At 44.2% G+C, this 23870-nt stretch overlaps 1 protein-coding gene across 4 annotated transcripts in view; it reads right to left on the reverse strand.

Moving 5' to 3' along the window:
* Positions 1 to 18730, reverse strand: part of LOC147419468 (uncharacterized) — a 149309-nt gene extending 130579 nt beyond the window's left edge. For 2 of the 4 annotated variants that reach the window (XM_086505589.1, XM_086505586.1), the window contains exon 1: positions 18609 to 18730. The gene's annotated coding sequence lies outside the window, so the exon portion shown is untranslated. Of the gene's footprint in view, positions 1 to 17835; positions 17977 to 18608 lie in introns of those variants that run through there. The other 2 variants (XM_086505587.1, XM_086505588.1) reach the window with 2 other exon arrangements.
* Positions 18731 to 23870: the final 5140 nt, after the last annotated feature.

A 23870-nucleotide genomic window follows, 5' to 3' on the forward strand; every position in this document is an offset into this window, starting at 1 on the left:
TCACAATCGTGACACTAGACTTGCATCAGTCATGCATTCCATTTGTACCAGATTGTGCAATCATAAGAAGACCACTCTCGCCGACGAGAGTGGGGCCTTCGGAGGAGGGTTTTACAACGTCTCTGGTGTCGTATTTTCTCTTCTCTCTCTATGTCACGTGACACATCCAACCCTATGTGTCCGTGGACAAGCTACAGCATAACAAGGTTCAGTCAGTCTAGTCAGTCTAGATTAGAAGTGATGTGGCACTTTTTGTGAGTCTATTCGTAGACCATGCATGCCCAGTCACTTGGTATAGATGCATATCCTCTGGTTGCACACAGCATGATCATCAGTATTCCCTTCAGAATCAATCAGATTCCATCGGGGGAATTTTCCAGTGCATTTAGCCTATTTTCCGTATTTTTGACATTTTTCACTTATTATTTTTAAGTGACTTTCCAACAAAAGTAAGTAGGGCAATTTTGCTAAGTTAACATATAAGCAAACCCAAGTTAGCACTAAATGGTAGAAGAGGCAGCAGGAGCTCCCCGCTCAACAGGCACCTTCTCAGCAAGAACCCATCAACCCTAGCGTTTTTGGGCATCCTCAACACCCCCCATATCCCTGGCGTTTTCAGTTGCACATCGCCATCAGCAGATACCTACCCCTAGCGTTTTGGGTTTCCCACTAAGCCTCGCATTTTTGCATACCTTCAGCACCTCCACAGTCCCCTAGTGTTTTCAACCATCCCTTGATCACCAGCAGTCCCAAAAAGGCCAACGTTTTTCCCTAGCGTTAGCAGATCAGTTCAGCGTTTTCATTTTCAGCATGACTTGAAGCAGATGCAGCAGCGTTTTTGGTTTTCAGCCATTGTCGCATCAGATGGTCAGCGTTTTCAGCCCTATTGGACAGCAGCAGATTCAGCCCTAGTTGGTTGCAGATACCCCCATTTTCAGCCCTAGAAAACGCAGCCAAAACAGTCATTTTCAGCCACCGAAACAGTCCCCAAATTCAGCAGATAGAAGACCACAGAAAATCGTCGTCGTCATCGGCATAGTCCTAAGTTGCATCAGTCCATTGCATCCGCATTGTACCACTTTGTGCAATCAATAAGTAGACCACTTTCGCCGACGAGAGTGGGGTCTTCGGAGGAGGGTTTTACAACGTCTCTTGTGTCGTATCTCTCTTCTCTCTCTATCTCTCAGTCTCATACACTTGCACGCACAGTCTCCATTCACTTTGTTTGTGATCATAGCATTCTCTCATTAAGAACGGAAGGCTCTACCTTCCATAAGAACAAAAGGAACCTTGAGCACGGTTCGGAGCACTCATCTTGAGCAAAGCGCAAACAATCATCCCGCTGCATCTAACATTGGTATCAGAGCTTTGGCAGTGTTCTGTATCACTCAAGGAAAGAACCACAAGAAATTTTTTTTGCTTGTTGAGGTCGCACGAACCCAAGTTCGCTTGGGCGTGTCGATTCCTAATTGTGTTTTGTTGAAGAGTGACAAGAATCCCAAGACAGAAGGGCTTGTCCAGCCTCCACTTGTGTCTCTTTTCACTCATTGAAAGCGGACCGTGCACTTAGCGGCCGGCCAATCGACGTGAGGTGGAAAAAAGAAACCTTGGTGTGAGCGCAAGGCGGCCAAGGGGTGCGCCCCGCAGAAAGGAGTAGAACTCGGGTGAAGAGAAGATCCTTCTCAAACAAGATTTGCAAGCGAAAGAAAACCTCAATCACCTCAAGAACCTCAAGAACCCAAGAACCAAGACCCCCAAGAACCCAAGTTCCTCGTGAACTTAAGAACCCACAAGAACCCACGACTTCAGAATGGTCATCACTCGAAGCGGAATGGATACTTCGCTTGGAGGTGATGAGCATGAGAGAGGCGAAAAAGAATTTTCCCCACCGGGAGGTTTTTCCAACCCTCCCCCTTTTCCATCTACGACAAGATTGCACTCACTCCTATGGAGGCTTTCGACAAGAGGATGATGGATAGGAAGTTAGAAAGCGAAGAAAGAATCGCAGCCATAGAGCGTAAGTACCAAGAAAGAATGGCAGCCATAGCGTGTGAGAGCGAGCAAGCACGCTTGGAAGCCAAAGCAAGAGAAGCAAATTTGTTCGCGAGAACAAAGCAAGACAAGCAGAATTTGTTCGCGAGAACAAAGCAAGAATGCAAGAGTTCTTGCAACTCTTTTCTGAAGTGCCGGCACCGATGTAAGAGATTCGGGAAAAGAAGACTCTCTCAGTCTCTTCTTCTCCAAAGCATGATACACAAGATTTGCATGATGATTTGATTGACAATGATCATCATGATGATTTGGATGATAATGATGAGCATGATGATTTGCATGATCAAGATGTGATTTCTCACAAGCATGATGATTTGCATGATCAAGATGTGATTTCTCACAAGCATGATGATTTGCATGAAGAAGATGTAATTGTTCACAAGGATGATGTGTTAGTGGATTCTTTTTCTAGATTAGCTAACCTCATTGTAGATTCGATCAATCACGAAGAACCGATCTTGGCTTTCGAGTCGAGGTCCAAAGAACCCCCACAAGACGATTAGATCATTCAAGAAGAACCGATCTTGGCTCTTGAGCCTTGGTCCACAGAACCATCATAGGAAGTATTATGTATTCGCATGATTGATACGCACGCATTGTTCGAGTGTTTCATTCATGATCGTTTCCTGTATTTTAGTCAGCATCTTTATGTGATCCCTTTTCCTACGCATGACATATTGTACATTGAGCACGTTTCACTCATGAATGAGCACGAATGTATGCGGATTGTTCATGAAAAGCTGAAAAGTATGTATGTAAGGAAGTCACATTCCATGTCTCTTCCTTGGCATGACACATATTTCGAACGAGCACATGAAAGTATGAGCACCAAGCGTGGCCATTTCCATTGTGTTTTGCCACAGTTGATTGCTCTAGATCATAAGAGAAAGATTCGATCTCATTGTTTGCATGTGTTTGGTGAACGGTTTAGCACTCCGTCTCTTTGTTCATGCACAGTCTTTGAGGAAGACAAGATTTTTTCCACTCACTTTACATGGAATGGGTATGTTCATGGTTTTGTGTTGGAAATGGTTTCAGGAATTTTCAGCCATGGAGATTCTTGAAGAAGAAAGAAGCATGACACTCGACGAAGTTGAAGCATCGAAGGAGCCACAAAGGACTTTGTGTCGCTTTCGGCGCGGCCCAAAGAAGCAAGCGTTGCAGACCTTTATGACGTTCAAGTACCGCACGACCCACACATCAGAGTGGACCGACGAAGAGTCCCTTCCAGGATTCCGGATGCTATTGGCGATCTCCCTCGACGCCATACAGTTCGGTACCAGTACCTCACTTTGAAAAGGAGGGGATGTCACGTGACACATCCAACCCTATGTGTCCGTGGACAAGCTACAGCATAACAGGGTTCAGTCAGTCTAGTCAGTCTAGATTAGAAGTGATCTGGCACTTTTTGTGATTCTATTCGTAGACTGTGCATGCCCAGTCACTTGGTATAGATACATATCCTCTGGTTGCACACAGCAGGATCATCAGTATTCCCTTCAGATTCCATCAGGGAAATTTTTCAGTGCATTTAGCCTATTTTCCGTATTTTTGACATTTTTCACTTATTACTTTTAAGTGACTTTCCAACAAAAGTAGGTAGGGCAATTTTGCTAAGTTAATATATAAGCAAACCCAAGTTAGCACTAAATGGCAGAAGAGGCAACACGAGCTCCCCGCTCAACAGGCACCTTCTCAGCAAGAACCCATCAACCCTAGCGTTTTTGGGCATCCTCAGCACCCCCCCAGATCCCTGGCGTTTTCAGTTGCAGATCGCCATTAGTAGATACCTAGCCCTAGCGTTTTGGGTTTCCCACTAAGCCTGGCGTTTTTGCATACCTTCAGCACCTCCACAGTCCCCTGGCATTTTCAGCCATCCCTTGATCGCCAGCAGTCCCAGAAAGGCCAACGTTTTTCCCTAGCGTTAGCAGATCAGTTCAACGTTTTCATTTTCAACATGACTTGAAGCAGATGCAGCAGCGTTTTTGGTTTTCAGCCATTGTCGCATCAGATGGTCAGCGTTTTCAGCCCTATTGGACAGCAGCAGATTCAGCCCTAGTTGGTTGCAGATACCCCCATTTTCAGCCCTAGAGAACGCAGCCAAAACAGTCATTTTCAGCCACCGAAACAGACCCCAAATTCAGCAAATAGAAGACCACAGATTTCAGCCCTAAAGTCGTCGTCGTCATCACCGTTGTCGTCATCGGCATAGTCCTAAGTTGCATCAGTCCATTGCATCCGCATTGTACCACTTTGTGCAATCAATAAGTAGACCACTCTCGCCGACGAGAGTGGGGCCTTCGGAGGAGGGTTTTACAACATCTCTGCTGTCGTATCTCTCTTCTCTCTCTATCTCTCAGTCTCATACACTTGCACGCACAGTGTCCATTCACTTTCTTTGTGATCATAGCATTCTCTCATTAAGAACGGAAGGCTCTACCTTCCATAAAAACAAATGGAACCTTGAGCACGGTTCGGAGCACTCATCTTGAGAAAAGCGCAAACAATCATTCCGCTACACCTAACACTCTATCTCTCAGTCTCATACACTTGCACGTACAGTGTCCATTCACTTTGTTTGTGATCATAGCATTCTCTCATTAAGAACGGAAGGCTCTACCTTCCATAAGAACAAAAGGAACCTTGAGCACAATTCGGAGCACTCATCTTGAGCAAAGCGCAAACATTCATTCCGTTGCACCTAACAGCTATAGTCAGTGTTTTGGGCTGCCATAATCAGCAATTTGAAGCAACAGATTTCAGCAGCACAACGACGATTTTCAGCAGCACATAAGAGACCAGCAGATAGCATTTTTGCAGCAACAACATTTAGCCAATTCAGTGTTTACTTCATCACCATTTTCAGCCAAAGATAGAGTCAAGTCGTCGCCGTCGACAGCACCCTAGTCGCACATTGCATCATAGTCCTCAAGTACATCAGAGTCTTGTACCGGTTATGCAATCAATAGTAGACCACTCTCGCCATCGAAAGTGGGGCCTTCGGAGGAGGGTTTTACAACATCCGAGTGTCGTATTCTCTTCTCTCTCTATCTCTCAGTCTCATGCACCTTCATGCACAGTGTCCATTCACTTTGTTGTGATCACTTGCACTCTCATTAAAGAACGAAAGGCTCTCCCTTCCCTAAGTAAAAAGAACCTTGAGCACAGTTTGGAGCACTCATCTTGAGCAAAGTTCAACATTCATTCTGCTGCACCTTACAGATAGATCCCGAAGAACCGATCTTGGCTCTCGAGCCTAGGTCCAAAGAACCCCCACAGGAAGTACTATGTGTTCGTATGATTAGTCAACACGCATTGTTCGAGTGTTTCATTCGTGATGCTTTCCTGTATTTTAGTCATCGTCATTATGTGATACCTTTTCACAGGCATGCCATATTGTACGATGAGCACGATTCACTCATGAATGCGCACGGATGTATGCGGATGATTCAAGAAAAGATGAAATTTTTACACCCAAGGAATTCACATTCCATGTCTCTTGCTTGGCATGACACAATCTCAGAAAGAGCACAAGAAGGATTGAGCATCAAGCATCGGCATTTCCATTGTGTTTTGCCACAGTTGATTGATTTAGATCAGAAAGTCAAGATTCGACCCCATTGTTTGCGTATGTTTGATGAACAGTTTGACAATCCGTCACTTTGTTCATCTGCATTGCATGCACAGTTTTTTCGAAAGAATAGTATTTTTCCAGTCACTTTAGATGGAATGGGTATGTTTATGTTTTTGTGTTGGAAGTGGTTTCAAGAATTTTCAGCCTCGGAGATTCTTGAAGATGGTAGACGCATGACTATCGACGAAGTTGAACCATCGAAGGAGCCACAAATGACTTTGTGTCGCTCTCGGCGCGGCCCAAAGAAGCAAGTGTTGCAGACCTTTATGAAGTTCAAGTATCACACGACCCACGCATCAGAGTGGGCCGGCGAAGAGTCCTTCCCAGGATTCCAGACGCTGTTGGCGATCTCCCTTGACGCCATACAGTTCAGTACCATACCTCACTTTGAAAAGGAGGGGATGTCACGTGACACATCTAACCCTATGTGTACATGGACAACCTACTTCAAGACATGGGTTTAGTTCAGTTCAGTTAGCCTAGCTTAGGAAGTCATCTGGCACTTTTGTGAGTCTGTTCGCAAACCGTGCATGTCCAGACACTTAGAATAGATGCATATCCTCTGGTTACACACAGCATGATCATCAAATTTCCATCAGAACCCATCAAGAGCATTTTTACAATGCATAGACCTATTTTCCCTATTTTTGATATTTTTCACTTATTATTTTTAAGTGACTATTGAATTAGGGTTGCAGAGAAACGCACACATCTTGGAGAAGACGAAGGAAGCTCAAGGCACACAATAGAGAGTGTGTTTCTTAGTATGCAATGGAAAGATAGATAGCCCTAGAGTGATGGGCGTATATACAATGCTCGGGGGAAAAAACCTCCTAAAGAGGGAAAAAATGCCTCGGCGGTCCTAGTGTGTTCACACACATCACTACCACATGTATATTGTAACAAATCCCCCCTGGAGTGATGCGGTGAACGAGAGCTGGCACATGAGTAAAGGGAACTGCCATGCCCTAAGGACATGATCAGTCCACAAAGGGGAGTAAGCCCAAAGCTTTGCGGAAAGCTTCAAGCTTCTCACGAGACAATGCCTTTATGAAAAGATCTGCAAGGTTGTCCTGTGTTGGCACATAAGCCAACCTGATCTCTCTTGTTGAGAGCCTCTCCCTGACATAGTGGTAATGCACCTCAATGTGCTTTGTGCGAGCATGAAAAACTGGGTTCTTGGCAACTGCCAATGCGCTCTGACTGTCAGTGTAGATAGTGTTGGCAGTATCCTGTCCAACACCCAAATCAGCCATAAGGCGTCTAAGCCATACACACTCAACCGTAGCTGTGAAGACTGTCCTGTACTCAGCCTCACAACTCGAAGTGGCCACAGTAGGTTGCTTCTTGCTCAACCATGATATACACGAACTACCAAGCATGAAACAAAAACCACTTGTGGACACTCGCGTGTCAAGACAACGAGCCCAATCTAAGTCCGAAAAAGCATGTAAGTCTGGCGGCAATGATCCCCCCTTGGGATAAAACAAGCCAAGATGTAAAGTGCCACTAAGGTAGCGGAAAATCCTCTTGACAGCCTGCCAATGCTTAGACCCTGGGCTATGCATAAATCTGCTGACCTGTGAGACTGCAAACTGAATATCTGGCCTCGTGTTGCATCCATAAATGAGGCAGCCAACAGCAGTGTGACATTAGCAGGATCGCCAGCATCATGTAAACTCAACTTCAATCATGTTTCGATGGGAGTGGCAATAGGTTTGCAATCTTCAAGTCCAAACTTACATAGCAATGTCTCTATGTAACTTTTCTGACACAAAGCAATACCACCATCACACTGCTTAAACTGTATACCCAAGTAATGATGCAACAGCCCCAAATCTTTCATCTTGAAAGTAGCATTCAAATCAGCCTTAAATTCAGCAATATGTCTCTCATTTGGTCCAGTGATCAGCAAATCATCGACATAAAGAACCACAATGAGAAGTACATCACCCTCACGCTTTACATACAATGTGCTTTCTGTTGGACTGTTACGAAAACCTTGTTTGACCAAATGAGTGTCAGCTTTCTCATACCAAGCACGAGGAGATTGCTTCAACCCATACAAAGCCTTCTTACATCTCCACTCTTTGTCCTCTTGTCCTTTTATGACAAAACCGCGAGGCTGCGTTACATAAACTTCCTCAAATATGTCACCATTCAAGAAAGCAGTAACAATGTCTGATTGATGTACATCCCAACCAAAATGAGTTGCCAATGCACATAGAAAACGCACAGTAGTCATACAACAAGTAGGAGCAAAAGTCTCTTCATAATCTATGGCTTTTTGTTGTGCATAACCCTTTGCAACAAGTCGAGCCTTATGGCGATCAATCTCACCATTCGGCTTGCGTTTCAACTTGTAAACCCACTTCGTACCAATGGCCTTTTTCCCAGGAGGCAAATCACATAAAGTCCATGTGTCATTTTCTATAAGTGCATCATATTCTGATTGCATGGCAGCCATCCAATTTTTTGAATTCTGTGCTTCATCAAAAGACAGAGGCTCCTCAACATCATGTAAGTTAGACACAGCCAAAGCATAACAATCTGATGCATAAGATGCATGGCGAGAGCCTGAACGAGTGCGACTAGACAAAGGTGCATCCAATTTACTGTCACGCAAAGTGTGCACCAGCCATTTTGGCATACCTCTAGCCTGCTCATTTTCAGCCCTTTCCTCATCAAGTACATCATGTACATCTGCATCAGTAATAGCCTGATCTATAACATTTTCAAAAAACCCCATAGGCTGTACATTTGCCTCATTGGAACTTACATTCGTATTTCCACCACTGAAAAGAGGCAACAAAGTGTCATAAATGTCCTGTGAGCTTACATTACTGTCTCTAGTACATGATAGCAAGGGCTGAACAGAATCTTCCACAAACACTACATCCCGTGAAACCAGAATACGTTTTGTTTGCAGATGATACAACCTGTAACCTTTGCTTTCAGCACTATAACCAACAAAAATACATTTGACAGCCTTATCATCCAATTTTCTGCGCTGTGTTTGTGGCACCAAAGCATATGCCAAACAGCCAAAAACACGCATGTGCTCCATAGAAGGCTTTCTATCATGCCATGCTTCATATGGATTAATAGACTGCAAAGCTTTCGTAGGACACCTGTTAAGTACATAAGTGGCACACATGATGGCCTCAAGCCAAAAAGTATGCAGCAAAGCTTGACTTTTGACCATACATCATGCCATTTCCGTCAGTGACCTGTTTTTCCTCTCAGCAACACCATTTTGCTGAGGTGTATAAGGCACTGTACATTGGTGTTTTATCCCACGACTAGCCAGAAATGCATTAAATTCATGAGACATATACTTCCCCCCTCGATCGAACGGAGGATGCCCATAGTACATTTCGAGACATTTTCAGCCATAGCCAGAAATTGTTTGAAGCACATAAAAACTTCGAACTTCGCTTTAAGCGGAAATACCCATACATGCCTAGAGTAATCATCAATGAAAGTCACGAAGTAAAGGTAATTGCCCAAGGACGGAGTTTGCATGGGCCCACAAATATCACTATGCACAAGCTGCAACCTGCATGTGGCCCAAACTGAACCATCCTTTCGAAACTTAGAACGCTGCATCTTACCCAAAATATAGCCTTCACAAACATGTTTGACAAGTGCTTCAAGAGGCGGCAAAGAAGCAACCATATCAGATTTCTGCAAACGCAGCAAACTGGCAAAATTCAGATGACCAAAACGTGCATGCAAAAGTTTTGCATCTGAAATAGCCCTTGAATCTGCAACAGCATTTGCAAAATTTTGTCCACACTTGTCATAAAAAGTGAGCTTATACAACCCACGGAACAAGAGGCCAGATGCAACAATTTAATCACCAAAACTGAGATCATGAACTGTACATCTGTCCTCCACAAATTTGACTACAAGTCCAAGTCTAGCAAGTGCGGATACAGACAAAAGATTCTTCTTGATCCGTGGTACATAAAGTGCATCAACAAGTGTGAAGGAACTGCCATTTGCAACAATAAGCACAATCTTTCCAACTCCCTGAACCGGATAAGAAGCATTGTTGGCACAAGTGACTGAATTTCCATGAGAGACGGACGAGAGAGAGATGAACAATTTACGATGTGAGGTAATGTGCTTTGTAGCACCACTGTGGAAATACCACACATGTGAATCTGCAGTAACTGACAAGCATGCATCATAGACAACAGGATTGTAAGTGCACTCTGCGCTAAAAGCCCATTCTGCATCAACATCAGCATTACAGTCTCCTTTCACAGAAGACTCAACAATGACTGCATTTGTAGTGGAACCAGCATTTGCAGTGGAACCACCCTCTTTCTTCTTAGCCTCTTTTGCCTTCAACTTAGGACACGACTTGATCAAGTGATCATTAGCTTTACAATAATGGCAACGGATCTTCTTTTTGCCCTTATCACCAGAATTTCCAGACGAGGTGCTGTCAACAGAAGCATTAGGAACAGAAGTTTTGCCACTCGCAGCAGAACCATAAGAAGTGGCTGCATTGTTGTTACCACCCTTTCTTTGAGAAGCAATAAAAGCCTGTTCAACTGCACGCTGTCTAGTCCTGCTTTTTCTGGAAAATGACTCTTGCAACAGCAATGTGCATAATGCATCAACTTGACAACTTATGGATTTCCTTGGTTCATAAGTCTCCAAGTACTAGCAAAAGTCTAGTAAGAATCTGGTAAGGCATCAAGAACAGTCTGCACAAGGGAACTGTCTGAAATGACTTCTCCTGCAGAAATAAGTCGCTCATTGATATCCTGGACACTAGCACGGAAAGTGTCCATATCATCTTCTACTCCAGCTCTTTATGCAGCAAAGCAATTTTAGCCTCATTGCGGCTTGCATAAAGACCTACTAGAATATCCCAAGCTTGTTTTGCAGATTTTGCTGAACGGATGTGAGGAACAATGGTGCGCTTCACAAACAACGCAATCAATGCATGAGCCTGCGCATCCTTAACATCCCAACGAGCTTGTTCTGCCGTAGGCAAAACAACTCTAACAGCAGCAATCCTTGCAGCAAGACCTGCAACATCCTCAACATCGCCTACATCCTCAGAACCAAGACGTACATCAATGCCCTGCACAATGTTCCAGACGCCCTTTGACACAAGAACATGTTGCATCATATAAGCCCACATAGGGTAGTTGTCCCCATCCAACCTGTCCTTGGCAGCAAACATCTTGAACACATCTGTGTTGTTGTTGTCAGTCATGGTAAATGCTGCACCTGATGTGAAAACTGCAGGAGAAACGGAGCGGGAACAACACGTGCTATATAGCACAAACCGTAGAAGACTATAAGGCACCTGTTATGCACAAAATGACGAAACAGCCTGTGCAGTACTGCCTATAGTGGAAATGGAGGCCGAAATGAGCAGATCAGTCCACCGTTTTTGGTTTTCAACCAATGTCGCATCAGAAGGTTAGCGTTTTCACCCCTATTGGACAACAGTAGATTCAACCCAAGTTGGTTGCAAAAGAACCCCAATTTTCAGCCTCGAAAACGCAGCCAAAACAGTCATTTTCAGCCACCGAAAGTCTCGAAATTCAGCAGTTAGAAGACCACAGATTTCAGCCCTAAAGTCGTCGTCGTCATCACCGTCGTCGTCATCGGCATAGTCCTAGATTGCATCAGTCCATTGCATCGTCATTGTACCACTTTGTGCAATCATAAGTAGACCACTCTCGCCAACAAGAGTAGGGCCTTCGGAGGAGGGTTTTACGTCTCTGGTGTCGTATCTCTCTTCTCTCTCTATCTCTCAGTCTCATACACTTGCACGCACAGTGTCCATTCACTTTGTTTGTGATCATAGCACTTTCTATTAAGAATGGAAGGCTCTACCTTCCATAAGAACAAAAGGAACCTTGAGCACAGTTCGGAGCACTCATCTTGAGCAAAGCGCAAACATTCATTCCGTTGCACGTAGCGTTGGTATGAGAGCTTTGGCAGTGTTCTATATCACTCAAGAAAAGAACCACAAGAATGTTTTTTTGCTTGTTGAGGTGGCATGACCCCAAGTTTACTTGGGCGTGTCGATTCCTAATCGTGTTTTGTTGAAGAGTGACAGGAATCCCAAGAAAGAAGGGCTTGTCCAGCCTCCCCTTGTGTCTCTTTTCACTCATTGAGAGTGGACCGTGCACTTAGCGGCCGGCCAATCGACGTGAGGTGGGAAAAAGCAACCTTGGTGTGAGCGCAAGGCCGCCAAGGGGTGCGCCCGCGGAAAAGAGTAGAACTCGGGTGAAGAGAAGATCCTTCTTTAACACGATTTGCAAGCGAAAGAAAACCTCAAGAACCTCTAGAACCAAGACACCCAAGAACACAAGTTCCTCGTGAACTTAAGAACCCAAGATCCCCAAGAACCCAAGTTCCTCGTGAACTTGAGAACCCAAGACCACAAGAACCCACAAGACCCCACGACTTCAGAATGATCATCACTCGAAGCAGAATGGATACTTCGCTTGGAGGTGATGAGCATAAGAGAGGCGAAGAAGAATTTTCCCCACCAGGAGGTTTTTCTGACCCTTCCCCATCTACGACACCGATTGAACTAACTCCTATGGAGGCTTTCGACAAGAGAATGATGGACAAGAAGTTAGAAGACCATAAATTTCAGCCATAAAGTCGTAGTCGTCATCGACATAGTCCCATATTGCATCAGTCCATTGCATCGTCATTGTACCACTTTGTGCAATCAAAAGTAGACCACTCTCGCCGACGACAGTGGGGCCTTTGAAGGAGGGTTTTACAACGTCTCTGGTGTCATATCTCTCTTCTCTCTCTATCTCTCAGTCTCATTCACTTGCACGCACATTGTTCATTCACTTTGTTCGTGATCCTAGCACTTTCCATTAAGAACGGAAGCCTCTCCCTTCCATAAGAACCTTGAGCACAATTCGGAGCACTCATCTTGACAAGAAGAAGCGATCTTGGCTCTCGAGCCTAGGTCCACCGAACCATCACAAGAAGTATTATGTGTTCGCATGATTGATACGCACGCATGTGTTTCATTCGTGCTCGTTTCCTGTATTTTAGTCAGCATCGTTATGTGATCCCTTTTCCTAGGCATGACATATTGTATGTTGAGCACGTTTCTCTCATGGATGAGCACGAATGTATGCGGATTTTTCATGAAAAGCTGAAAAGTATGTATGTAAGGAAGTCACATTCCATGTCTCTTCCTTAGCATGACACAGTTTCCGAACGAGCACATGAAAGTATGAGCACCAAGCATGGGTATTTCCATTGTAATTTGCCACAGATAATTGATTTCGATCAAACAGAAAAGATTCGCTCTCATTGTTTGCATGTGTTTGATGAACGGTTTGTCACTCCGTCTCTATGTTCATCTACATTGCATACACAGTCTTTAGAGAAGACAAGATTTTTTTCCTTCACTTTACATGGAATAGGTATGTTCATGGTTTTGTGTTGGAAGTGGTTTCAGGAATTTTCAGCCATGGAGATTCTTGAAGAAGAAAGATCTCTAGACGAAGTTGAAGCAAGGAAGAAGCCACAGAAGACTTTGAGTCGCTTTCGGCGCGGCCCAATGAAGCAAGCATTGCAGACCTTTATGAAGTTCAAGTACCGCACGACCCACACATCAGAGTGGACCGGCGAAGAGTCCCTTCCAGGATTCCGGATGCTATTGGCGATCTCCCTCGACGCCATACAGTTCGGTACCAGTACCTCACTTTGAAAAGGAGGGGATGTCACGTGACACATCCAACCCTATGTGTCCGTCGACAAGCTACAGCATGATCAGGGTTCAGTCAGTCCAGCCAAGTCTATATTAGCAGTGATCCAAGTCTATATTAGCAGTGATCTGGCATTTTTGTGAGTCTATTCGTAGACCGTGCATGCCCAGTCACTTAGCATAGATGCATATCCTCCGGTTGCACATAGCATGATCATCAGTATTCCCTTCAGAATCCATCAGATTCAGTCAGGGGAATTTTCCAGTGCATTTAGCCTATTTTCCCTATTTTTGGTATTTTCACTTATTATTTTTAAGTGACTTTCCAACAAAAGTAGGTAGGGCAATTTTGCTAAGTTTGTATATAAGCAAACCCAAGTTAGCACTCAATATCAGAAGAGGCAGCAGGAGCTTCCCGCTCAACGGGCACCTTCTCAACAGAACCCCGCAAGAAGTTGTTTAAGGAAAGACAGTTAGAACGCAAAGAAAGAAAGGCAGAAAGAGAAGCAGAAAGAAAGGCCTACAAAGAACGAAGGGCAGCCATAGATCGTGAATACAAAGAAGGAATGGCATCCATAGAGCATCAATACGACTTGGAAGAAAAAGAAAGTCAAGCCAAATTTGATCACGAGAACAAAGCAAGACAAGCAGAATTTGCTCGCGAGAACAAAGCCATCAAAGAAAAGAGCGACCAACACATGAAAGAGTTCTTGCGACTCTTTTCTCAAGTTCAGACACAGATACAAGAGATTCGGGAAAAGAAGACTCTCTCAGTCTCTTCTTCTCCAAAGCATGACACAGAGGATTTGCATGCTGATTTGGTTGCCAATGACAAGCATGATGATTTGCATGATCAAGATGTGATTTCTCACGAGCATGATGATTTGCATGATCAAGATGTGATTTCTCACAAGCATGATGAGTTGCATGAAGATGATGTGATTGTTCACAAGGATGATGTGTTAGTGGATACTTTCTCTAGTGAAGCTAACCTCATTGCAGATTCGATCAGTCACGAACAATCGATCTTGGCTCTCGAGCCTAGGTCCAAAGAACCCCCTCAAGAAGAAGCGATCTTAGCTCTCGAGCCTAGGTTCAAAGATCCCTCACAGGAAGTATTATGTGTTCACATGATTGATACGTATGCATTGTACAAGTGTTTCATTCGTAATCGTTTCCTGTATTTTAGTCAGCGTCTTTATGTGACCCCTTTTACTAGGCATGACATATTGTTCGTTGAGCACGTTTCACTCATGAATGAGCACGAATGTATGCGGATTGTTCATGAAAAGCTGAAAAGTAAGTATGTAAGGAAGTCGCATTCCATGTCTCTTCCTTGGCATGACACATTCGTACAACGAGCACATGAAAGTATGAGCACCAAGCATCGACATTTCCGCTGTAAATTGCCACAGTTGATTGCTTTAGGTCATCGGAGAAAGATTCGATCTCATTGTTTGCGTATATGTAGTGAACCGTTTGGCACTCCGTCTATTTGTTCATCTACATTGCATGCACAGTCTATGAGGACGACACGATTTTTTCCACTAACTTTACATGGAATGAGTATGTTCATGGTTCTGTGTTGGAAGTGGTTTCAGGAATTTTCAGCCATGGAGATTCTTGAAGATGAAAGAAGCACGACTCTAGACGAAGTTGAAGCAAGGAAGGAGATACAGAAGACTGTCACTTTCGGCGCAGCCCAAAGAAGCAAGCGTTGCAGACCTTTATGAAGTTCAAGTACCACACGACCCACCCATCAGAGTGGGCCGACGAAGAGTCCCTTCCAGGATTCCGGATCCTATTGGCAATCTCCCTTGACGTCATACGGTTCGGTACCAATACCTCACTTTGAAAAGGAGGGGATGTCACGTGACACATCCAACCCTATGTGTCCGTGGACAAGCTACAACACGACAAGGGTTCAGTCGGTTCAATCAGTCTAGTAAATCCAGATTAGAAGTGATCTGGCACTTTTGTGAGTCTATTCGTAGACCGTGCATGCCCAGTCACTTAGCATAGATGCATATCCTCTGGTTGCACACCGCATGATTATCAGTATTCCCATCAGAATCCATTAGAATCAATTAGGGGATTTTTCCAATGATTTTAGCCTATTTTTGGTATTTTCACTTATTAATCTTAAGTGACTTCCCAACAAAAGTAGGTAGGGCAATTTTGCTAAGTTAATATATAAGCAAACCCAAGTTAGCACTTTCTGGCAAAAGAGGCAGCAGAAGCTCCCCGCTCAACAGATAACTTCTCAGCACAACCCGCTGAACACCTCCAACCTTGGCGCTACCTCCTCCCTCTGGCTAGCGTTTTTGGTTTTCCCAGCAGTACTTCCCCAAGGTCCGGCGTATCAACATTGCTTCATCGCCATCAACACAGAGCCCTAGCGTTTTCATCTGTGCATCATCGCCAGCACACCAGAAGCATCAACATTTCACTAACGCTAGAGGAAGGCATCAGCGTTTTTGATATTCGGCCCTTGGCTGCAGAAGATGCATCAACGGTTAGCGTTTTCACCCCTATTGGACAACAGTAGATTCAACCCAAGTTGGTTGCAGAAGAACCCCAATTTTCAGCCTCGAAAACGCAGCCAAAACAGTCATTTTCAGCCACCGAAACAGTCCCGAAATTCAGCAGTTAGAAGACCACAGATTTCAGCCCTAAAGTCGTCGTCGTCATCACCGTCGTCGTCATCGGCATAATCCCAGATTGCATCAGTCCATTGCATCGTCATTGTACCACTTTGTGCAATCATAAGTAGACCACTCTCGCAGACAAGAGTAGGGCCTTCGGAGGAGGGTTTTACGTCTCTGGTGTCGTATCTCTCTTCTCTCTCTATCTCTCAGTCTCATACACTTGCACGCACAGTGTCCATTCACTTTATTTGTGATCATAGCACTTTCTATTAAGAATGGAAGGCTCTACCTTCCATAAGAACAAAAGGAACCTTGAGCACAGTTCAGAGCACTCATCTTGAGCAAAGCACAAACATTCATTCCGCTGCACCTAACAATGGCACACAAAGCCATGTGCACGTGATATAGATCCAAGCCGTTTCCCACGATGGAAAGGGGCTGAAATCTGAAAACGCTGGCTGTTGTGCTGAATTCTGCAAGGCTTGGGCTCATCTGGGGAATTTTGCAAAAACGCCAAGGCTGAAAGCTAATCTAAAAACACTAGTGCTGATCTGGAGCAAAACGCCAAACTGGTCTGCAAGATGCAAAACGCCAGGCTGGATGCTCCCTTTATAAGCCAATTTTATAGGTTATAAACTCCATAAGGTTTAGGTAGGGCAAAACCTCCAAATTCTTCTAAATAAAATCATTAAAATGATTTATTGATAAGTTTGACGAGAGCTCAATTTCTGGGTGAAGCTGTCGCACATCTATTGATCCATGAATCTGATTGACGCGGAAAATGGCTCATTGAATTCCGCTAACCTAAAACTACATGCACGGCATGCGAGATGTCCACCGCAGTGTAATAACATCTGTCAGAATACATGTACAAACCATTTATGCAAGAGGGTTCCAAAACTGGCTCTAGAGGTCTATGAAGCATGTCCATGTGGCACATAGAGCCATGCGCAAGAGGGTTCCAAAATGCCATGCCAGCAACAGCTCCGCAAATTACAGGTTGGTCCATACAATTGTGCCACATCAGCACTCCTACGTTTTTAGCGCTTGTCTGTTCTTGGCCGATTGTCCTCACGTGGGTTTTAGTGGCTCTAACCCCCTAGAGGTGGTGCCACGTCATCAATTTGGGACATCCGCTGCCTATTCTAACAATAAATTGGCGAGTCATTGACAAGGCGTTAAGACGGACAACACACCACTCAGGCACGTAGGCCCAAAAGCAACTGCTATCAAAAACTAGCACCCCAACAGCTCTACAATCAAAAGTTGGTGCCCCAGAAAGTCAATGCTCCCATAACTCAAACCAAAAGCAACCAGTGTCCACACTATCACTATAGCAACCGCAGCGATGCAAATCCCACTACAAATCCTGTCACGACTTAGATTTGGGTCCGCCCATCGAGCCAAGCTCAACTCTAGCCTCCTCTCTTCCGATCAGGTATGCTCATGCCGGTCATTACTTTGTGATAAGAATCTTCTAAAATGTTCATCAACAAGGGCACAATCCTCAAGATTCTCAATCTCTCAGATCTCTTTACATCTACATTTTTATCAAGTCCAAGAGGTGAAAATTTCTCCTCACATAGTTCCATGAGCACGGAAGCGGACTCTCATCTCTGTATGAACCGCATGAAGGCACATTAATATCCCAAGAAGCCTTATCAGGCTCTAGAGAAGCAAGTGGTATAGTTGTTGAAGAGGAAGAAGTCTCAAGAGGTGGATCCATGGAATAGGATTGCTACGTATGTAAACCTTTGAAACCTAAGAAGCCTCTACCTTACCTTTGTCTAGCTCTGACGCTTCCTCCTCCTTTTCTTTGCTACGCTCCTCCTAGCTCTCTGTGCCTTTGTTCTTATAGTACCTTTGTCCGCCTCTTTTGAAGAACTTTCTGTTGTCTATGCTCTCAACGGTCCACTCCTACTGTCTATGCTTTGGACGCTCCACTCTCCATGTGCATCCAGCTGCCATATGCCATGCTCTACCATAAACAAAGCAGTGTCTTGTAAGCCCAAATAAAGAACGCTCTATTGAAAGTACCTCCATGTACTTCAGGAAGAGAGATGAACGGAGGATTCATCACGAAAGAATCAGTCAAAGAGTGGGTGTGTATTGCACCATCTGATGGTGCTCCACCCTCACTCAAAAGTAAACCTTTGGTAGTAGGTTTGAAAATCGACTGTAACAGTTGGGCTCTCTCTCTCTCTCTCTCTCGTCCGTTTAGGTCTCTTTGCATTGTTGCCTAGGCGTCTACCAGTTTCCTTCTCCTCCTCTCTCTCTCTCTCTCTCTCTCTCTCTCTCTCTCTCTCTCTCTCTTCACTTCCCTTTATAACCCTCTCATGCTTAATCAAGCGAGACGAGCTGCACAGCCAACATCTAAGAGAATGCTTGATCATTATCTGGATGGTGCCGAGCTGTTTCCTTGTACAGACTAAGGCGTTAGTAATGTTGGTGGTGGTGTGTTAGATATATCGTTCGTGTGTGTGTTTTGTTGGGGGGGGGGGGGGGGGGGGGGGGGGGGGGGGGGGGGGGGGGGGAGAGAGAGATAAGGAGCTACCAGGCTTTGTAAAAGCTGGAACCTGCGCGGGGAGGCGGAGGCTAAGACGATGCGCTTACTCGAGAGAAGCGGCAGATGCTGTATTAGCATCCTCGCCTCGAGGTGGTGAACATTGGAGAAGGGGGGGGGGGGGGGGGGGGGGGGCTCAAGTAGCACGCATAGCAAGTTGCGTTTTATATATCATTTCCTTTTGAAAAATATCATAAAAGGATTTATGTGTGCTTAGAGAACTACAGTGCTTCGTTAGCCGCTTTTGTATTGAATTGAAGTGAGTCCAAGAGTAAGAGAAGCTTGAAAGAGAGAGAGAGAGAGAGGGAGAGAGAGCGCTTGTGTTTTGTTTTCCACAAATCTTGTTACCTCAAGTTGACATGGTCTTGTGTTCACAATGCCATGATCTACATGCCCCAACTTGGATATGTCCAAATTTGTCCTTAGTTTTTAAATTGTATTAATCTTTTGATTCAATCTCGCCCTATTGTATGCATTGTTGTCATTTGTGAAGTGTGGTTGTGTAATATGAAGATGCAACAAGAGAATATGTCCTTGAAGAAGAAAATAGAAGAAAGAAAGAGCTTGTTACCTTTCATCAAAGCATGTTTTCTTGTTTTTTGATTGATATCTTCCTTAATACAATATGGAAGCCCCAATTTTGGTCAATGTACCTCACAAAAGAACCATGCAAATGTTATAATTTTTATAAATAAATGATATGAGTCGTTTAGAATATGTTCACGTTTAGATGTTGTCCACTTTTTATGTTTGTGAAAAAAGGAAAACATGCAAGTCTCCTTGCATGGGGAAGTTTGCACAATCCTCCCCAATTTTTATAATACGAGGGAACGTGTCATTCCCACGGCAGCGTGCAATTTTCAGTGCGTTCATTTCACAGTGTTCTTAGTAATGAGTAAAGAATAGAGTATTTTATGTACCTTCTGTTTCGACATTCATTTGTCGACTGTTCTAACCAACACGATGATATTGGCTAAAGCTTTGTGAATGAGCTTGCGCATATGCTTTCTGCATGCTCACATTGGTATATCTTGCAAACTCATTGTGGATTCTCATCTGTGTGAAGGTCTTGTGTAAGACCATAAGCTTTCAAAGAGCTGACCAAACTGAAGGATGATCAGATGATGACATCAAGGTTGCATTTAGAGAAAGTCCTTCCCTTCACAATTAGTAAAAACAACCTAGATCTTCCTTTCCATATCCACGTTGAACATATCTTGAAATCAGTTCGCACTTCGGGAGACGGTATGATGGAGATGCCCATCATGAAATTTGTGCACTTTTGTGAGGGAACCGCATTTGGCATACATAGCGAGCAAAGATTCAACAAGAATGACATCCTTCTCCATCAATGCGTTCCAATGGAACAGTTAGAGGATAGGAAGTCCTTCAAGCAATGCGCCCTCTGTTTCAGTGGCACCAATGCACCCTACATTAAACTACAATTTTCAAACAGACGCCAGTCCTTAAAGAGTAGTGGATCCCACCATTTGTCTCACAAAGAGTCTGCATGTATTTGTCTTGTCATAAATTCTCTCCCACATGTGAGTGTCTTGCATTAGGCCATAGGCCTTCATGGTGCAAGCATAGGTGATTGATTAGGAGAAAGGTCTTCCCTTTACATTTGGTTAAAACCACTTAGAACTTCCTTGCCATAGCCATGTTAGACATATCCTGTGGTCAATACATTCCGAGTGATAAAAGTCTAGAGAGAATAAACCAAAGTGTCACCAAGCATGTCATTTTTCATATGGAAATAGGCCTTCCCTTCGCATCCGGTGTGCATCTTTTCCACAAATGTGTTGGGCATATAAGCCGTGAAAGTCAAGAAGCCCATCGAGAACGAACTTGTGCTTTCGTGAGGGTACCATATTTGGCATACATACTCACTAATGTGCTTCTTAAATCTATGTCTTTTTTAAGTAACCCGTTGTTGAGGAGCTCACTGTTTATCCTCCTGACTTGGTACAAATCCTTCCTCTAAACACTTGCATGTACTTGTTACCATATACATGTGGTAGTGATGTGTGTGAACACACTAGGACCGCCGGGGCATTTTTTCCCTCTTTAGGAGGTTTTTTCCCCCGTGCATTGTATATACGCCCATCACTCTAGGGCTATCTATCTTTCCATTGCACACTAAGTAACACACTCTCTATTGTGTGCTTTGAGCTTCCTTCGTCTTCTCCAAGCTGTGTGTGTTTCTCTGCAACCCTAATTCCAACAATTGGTATCAGAGCAGGTCACGTCCTCCCGGGCTTAGTCGCCAGCTGCTCCAGCACACGCCTGCTCAGTTTCTCCGATTTCAGTGAGCTTTGGCAAGCGTTCGCAGGTCGACAAATATTTTGGGAGAACTCGAAGAGCTTGGTCTGCTCAGAATTTTGATTTGGGCTCATTTCGGCCTCCGTTTCCACTACGGGCAGTACTGCACAGGTTATTTCGTCATTTTGTGCAGATTTTCTGTCAGTGCCGTTTTCTGCATAACAGGTGCCTTATAGTCTTCTACGGTTTGTGCTATATAGCACAAGTTGTTCCCGCTCCATTTCTCCTATTTTCGGGCAGTTTTCACATCAGGTGCAGCATTTACCATGGCTGACAACAACAACACAGATGTGTTCAAGATGTTTGCTGCTGAGGACAGGTTGGATGGGGACAACTACCCTATGTGGGCTTATATGATGCAACACGTTCTTGTGTCAAAAGGTGTCTGGAACATTGTGCAGGGCATTGATGTACGTCCTGGTTCTGAAGATGTAGGCGATATTGAGGATGTTGCAGGTCTTGCTGCAAGGATTGCAGCTGTTAGAGTTGTTTTGCCTACAGCAGAACAAGCTCGTTGGGATGTTAAGGATGCGCAGGCTCATGCATTGATTGCGTTGTCTGTGAAGCGCACCATTATTCCTCACATCCGTTCAGCAAAATCTGCAAAACAGGCTTGGGATATTCTAGCAGGTCTTTATGCAAGCCGCAATGAGGCTAAAATTGCTTTGCTGCGTAAAGAGCTAGAGTCGAAGATTATGCATGAGGAAGATGATATGGACACTTTCCTTGCTAGTGTCAAGGATATCAATGAGCAACTCATTTCTGCAGGTGAAGTCATTTCTGACAGTTCCCTTGTGCAGACTGTTCTTGATGCCTTACCAGATTCCTACCAGACTTTTGCTAGTACTTGGAGACTGATGACCCAAGGAAATCCTGAAGTTGTCAAGTTTGATGCATTATGCACATTGCTGTTGCAAGAGTCACTTTCTAGAAAAAACAGGACTAGGCAGCGTGCAGTTGAACAGGCTTTTATTGCTTCTCAAAGAAAGGGTGGTAACAGTAATGCAGCCACTTCTTATGGTTCTGCTGCGAGTGGCAAAATTTCTGTTCCTAATGCTTCTGCTGGCAGCACTTCGTCTGGCAATTCTGGTGATAAGGGCAAAAAGAAGATGCGTTGCCATTATTGTAAAGCCAATGATCACTTGATCAAGTCGTGTCCTAAGTTGAAGGCCAAAGAGGCTAAGAAGAAAGAGGGTGGTTCCACTGCAAATGCTGGTTCCACTACAAATGCAGCCATTGTTGAGTCTTCTGTGAAAGGAGATTGTGATGCTGATGTTGATGCAGAATGGGCTTTTAGCGCAGAGTGCACTTACAATCCTGCTGTCCATGATGCATGCTTGTCAGTTGCTGCAGATTCACATGTGTGGTATTTCGACAGTGGTGCTACAAAGCACATTACCTCACATCGTGAATTGTTTACCTCTCTCGAGTCTGTCCCTCATGGGAATTCAGTCACTTGTGCCAACAACGCCTCTTATCCAGTTCAGGGAGTTGGAAAGATTGTGCTCACTGCTGCTAATGGCAGTTCCTTCACACTTGTTGATGCACTTTATGTACCTGGGATCAAGAAGAATCTATTGTCTGTATCCGCACTTGCTAGACTTGGACTTGTAGTCAAATTTGTGGATGACAGATGTACAGTTCATGATCTCAGTTTTGGTGATGAAATTGTTGCATCTGGGCTTTTGTGCCGTGGGCTGTATAAGCTCACTTTGTATGACAAGTGTGGACAAAATTTTGCAAATGCTGTTGCAGATTCAAGGGCTATTTCAGATGCAAAACTTTGGCATGCACGTTTTGGTCATCTGAATTTTGCCAGTTTGCTGCGTTTGCAGAAATCTGATATGGTTGCTTCTTTGCCGCCTCTTGAAGCACCTATCAAACATGTTTGTGAAGGCTGTATTCTGGGTAAAATGCAGCGTTCTAAGTTTCCAAAGGATGGTTCAGTTAGGGCCACATGCAGGTTGCAGCTTGTGCATAGTGACGTTTGTGGGCCCATGCAAACTCCGTCCTTGGGCAATTACCTGTACTTCGTGACTTTCATTGATGATTACTCCAGGCATGCGTGGGTATTTCCGCTTAAAGCGAAGTCCGAAGTTTTTATGTGCTTCAAACAATTTTTGGCTATGGCTGAAAATGTCTCAAAATGTACTATGGGCACCCTCCGTTCCGATCGAGGGGGGGAGTATATGTCTCATGAATTTAATGCATTTCTGGCTAGTCGTGGGATAAAACACCAATGTACAGTGCCTTATACACCTCAGCAAAATGGTGTTGCTGAGAGGAAAAACAGGTCACTAACGGAAATGGCACGATGTATGGTCAAAAGTCAAGCTTTGCCGCATTCTTTTTGGCTTGAGGCCATCATGTGTGCCACTTATGTACTTAACAGGTGTCCTACGAAAGCTTTGCAGTCTATTACTCCATATGAAGCATGGCATGATAGAAAACCTTCTATTGAGCACATGCGTGTTTTTGGCTGTTTGGCATATGCTTTGGTGCCACAAGTGCAGCGCAGAAAATTGGATGATAAGGCTGTCAAATGTATTTTTGTTGGTTATAGTGCTGAAAGCAAAGGTTACAGGTTGTATCATCCGCAAACAAAACGTATTTTGGTTTCACGGGATGTAGTGTTTGTGGAAGATTCTGTTCAACCCTTGCTGTCATGTACTAGAGACAGTAATGTAAGCTCACAGGACATTTATGACACTTTGTTGCCTCTTTTCAGTGGTGGAAATACGAATGTAAGTTCCAATGAGGCAAATGTACAGCCTATGGGGGTTTCTGAAAATGTTTTAGAACAGCCTATTACTGATGCAGATGTACATGATGTACTTGATGAGGAAAGGGCTGAAAATGAGCAGGCTAGAGGTATGCCAAAATGGCTGGTGCACACTTTGCGTGACAGTAAATTGGATGCACCTTTATCTA

The sequence above is a fragment of the Adiantum capillus-veneris genome, chromosome 29 (genome assembly GCF_014529385.1).
Source record: "Adiantum capillus-veneris isolate H3 chromosome 29, ASM1452938v2, whole genome shotgun sequence".
In the NCBI taxonomy this organism is placed as follows: domain Eukaryota; kingdom Viridiplantae; phylum Streptophyta; class Polypodiopsida; order Polypodiales; family Pteridaceae; genus Adiantum; species Adiantum capillus-veneris.